The 3,572-nt window shown below is 41.7% G+C and overlaps 1 protein-coding gene across 1 annotated transcript in view; it reads left to right on the plus strand.

Annotated features, from left to right (window-relative positions):
- Window positions 1-3,572, plus strand: part of LOC100741335 (fringe glycosyltransferase) — a 129,781-nt gene that overhangs the window by 116,865 nt on the left and 9,344 nt on the right. The window lies entirely within an intron of this gene.

Raw genomic sequence — 3,572 nt, forward strand, 5'->3', positions numbered from 1 at the left:
CGTCGTGTCCGCGACTACCGGTCGCCGCTCTAATTGGCACGATTTATGTCCGCCGCGGGTCGCGCGTCTTCTCGCCCTAGCTGCTCGATCAACGTCCACCCAAATTTTCGTGCTTTCCTTTTACTTTGACGAGTGGAATGCCTGCTGCCGCCAGCCATAGAGATATTCAAGGAATCGGAACTTCAAGCTGATCCAAAGGATTCAATTCTGGACGTGCGTTGAAACGCGAGAGACGGTGAGACTCCGGAGAAACGTACGGTACATACAGGGTGTTCGGCTACAGGTGCGAGGAAATCCGAGGGGTTGATTCTTAGAGCCGAAATAACATAAAAATCAAGAATATCAAAATTGCGTTTTTGGCTTTGTTTTTTAGTTATTGACAAGTAAAAATTGTCGGTGTATGTGTAAAAATAAATGTATACAGGGTGGTTGGTAACTGGTTCTACGCGAAAAAAGAAGTCGAAAATATAGAATAACAATTTTTCGTTCGAGTTCGATTTCTTTTAACGACATCATATGTTTTTTAACACATCGGTCGATCCAGGTGAACGTTCTCTGTAAGAAAGTAACAATTTGTTGTAACGATTTGTCTTTAAACTTTGATTTGTATTTTATACAAAAAAGGGGATGGTCTTCGTTTAAAAAGATAACGCAACTGCAAAGTGCGCGTGCATCTTTGCACTTGCACTCGTTCGTCTTCTTTCTCCCTCATTTTTTCCTCGTACTTATCGTTATCGAGGAAGACGCTGGAAATTAAATGTGTGTACACCCTGTATATAGAATTTGCGATTATTTATGCCGTCTCCTTAAGATAAATTTTATGCACGATCTGGTTTCCCTTTCGAGATGTTGAATATTAATCATGTATCCGGATAATGTGAAATTGATAACTGTGTAAAAACTGGTACTGATCAAGTTCGACTTTTGAGACGTTCATATACATATAGCGGCGGATAAAAGAAAGTTTATAAAGTAAGGAGCAGGTGTACAAAGACCATAGTTGAACGAAATGAATTTATATTTAATAAATGCAACGAATAAATGTAATGTGCAATACCACGGAACGAACGGTTCTTGCTAACGCGATAAAGAATTTTTTCGAGCAGAAGTTACTAAGACTCCTATCAATTTTCAATTTCCTTTTATCCGCCACTGTTTTTGTAAGTGTCTAGAAATTCTAAAGAGCCGCCGGTGTTGGAATCTTCGAGAGAACGAATCCTCATTTAACCATCGAGTCGCGAAACGAACCTACGAATAAGGCCTGATCATTTGGGTCTGCGTTAGGTGTCTATGGTTGAAAAGAATCTAATTATCTTTGAACCGAGGCTCGTCACATCGATTCGACGCAAGTATTTCTTCCAAAATTCTTGCGCGTCACTTTCAAGATGCTAGCGACACCCTTCCTGCACCCCGAATTCGTCAATCGAAATTCTCGACTCGTAAATCAACCAACTCGTGTATAATACACGTAGAAAAAGAAGCAGTTTGAATCAACAACTTTGAGATAGAAGTAGAGGCGCTTCGAACACGCCATGGAAAATAATTTCAAGCTTGTCGAGGCGTGTCGCGGCGTGTTAGGCTCGCGTGGCACCAGAACAGATTCGCCACGCGTTCTCCACCAAGATCGAAGAGAGGAAAACGAAAGAGAAAGAGAGAGAGAGAGAGAGAGAGTATTCGTCCAATTAATAGGCTGAATTATCGCGTAATCGATGGAAATTCGTTAGGGACTAGGAGATATCGGAGACGAGCGTGGTCAGTTAATAAATGCGCGGCGACTCGGTTTAATGCGGCTAACCAGTTTCCGGCGCGTCGCAGAGCGGGACGAGGACGACGACAGGCCGACCAGCAGGTGCACATGCTCGCGCCGGCTAATCTACATGCCTGGAATGCCGGTAAATTAAGGAGCCGTCGTCCTCTTCCAGCGCCCCTGCATTCGACAATTAAACGGTCCCTCGTTACTTTCCCATTATCTGATTCTAATATTTCTCGCCCGGTTGAAAAGTCGCGGATCAAAACCTTTCCTCCTCGTCCTTTTTTTTTTCCTTTTTATCTGGATCTTCGGCAGGATATTCAGATTACGTGTTCGAAGGTCGACGATCTCGAATCACGGTTTTCGTGGTTGATTTTGGTTTCGTTTCGGTAGAATGGATTTAAGTCGATGTATGACGATATACAGGATTGGGATGGATATCTGATTTTGATACTGTTAGTATGCGGTCCTCAGCATGTTGGTTTTCAACGAACGATATGGGTAATTTCAATGCAAATATCGTTGCGCTCCTCAGGACCATTTTATCATTACATTGAAATGGATTTAATTTGGAAATTATGCATGTGGTCTTTTCAAGGTGTTGCTTTTAAATAAATGGACACTTTCGATGCAGATATCCTTGCATTTTTTATACGTATTTTGTTATTACATTCGCTTCTCTAACGCGTTCCTTCGTGTGTTTCTCGATGTTCGAATTTCTCGCAAATTTCAACGTTTTAATTCTTTTATCTTCTACTTTACCCTTTTCCTCTCTCACATCTTCGATTTGCTAATTTGCGCATTGACGATTTATTCACTGCAGCTCAAACAAGGGTATACACTTACAGCTTTGAAAGAAAGTTAAAACTAAACTGCTAAAGCTTGTTAGTAACGATACATAAAAGCGTAAGTACGCTAAGACCCGACGTAAAGGCAATCGCAATATCGCGATTGGAAATTTCTTCGACCATTGCGTTTACTTCCCAAAACTACTCTCCGCGATTAGCTAATTTGCGTATTCAAGGCTCATGCGCTCCAGCTCAGAAAACGCCATGTACGCGAGACGATTGTTCCTATGTTGTGACTTCTGTGTCCGACTTGATCACAAGAAAAAATAATTTTACCATCTTTTCTAATTTTAATTTAATTTAATTTAATTTTCAAATTACCCGCGCCCTAACAAAATCTGCTACAAAATTACACTATACGATTTTACCAACTGGATCAAAGTTTCAAATACTTTCTGTCTTTCGCTGTTACCGGCAGTTTGAAGCATAAGCATAAAAGTTTATCAGTTTCTCCGTGACATTATGCGATTTTATTCGTCCATATCCTTTGCTGCAATTTTTTATCCATCTTGAACAAACTGATATCTTAAACATTCTATAATAACTGCCCTAAGACTTCCGACGTAAAAGCGATACCGGAATTAAAAAAAGAATTCCACGACCACTTTTAGTTTACTCCAAACTCTGTTCACTTCGAATTTCGTTTACCTGCAAAAGCCAGTCTCGTCTGTCAACGATTCTTTTTATCCGCTATGCGCTATCGATCTTCAATTCCAATGAACTTCTACCCGACCCGTAGGATGACGTTATCGCCAGAACGTAGCCATAATCCACGTTATCCGCGTCTCTAATAGCCATAAATAATAACACAGCCGCTCGCATTGGTCGCGTTTCCTGGTCTTCCAGGCACACGCGTGTGCGAATACGACAAGCGGAGGCGAAGAATTTATCGGCGTCGCGCTCGGTTTGCCTAGCTGCCCTCGACAGGCTCGTCCCTCTTCCGCTCTTCTTTTCTACCCTGTTTCGCATTGGCC

Source organism: Bombus impatiens, unplaced genomic scaffold (genome assembly GCF_000188095.3).
Source record: "Bombus impatiens unplaced genomic scaffold, BIMP_2.2 scf_0203, whole genome shotgun sequence".
Lineage (NCBI taxonomy): Eukaryota > Metazoa > Arthropoda > Insecta > Hymenoptera > Apidae > Bombus > Bombus impatiens.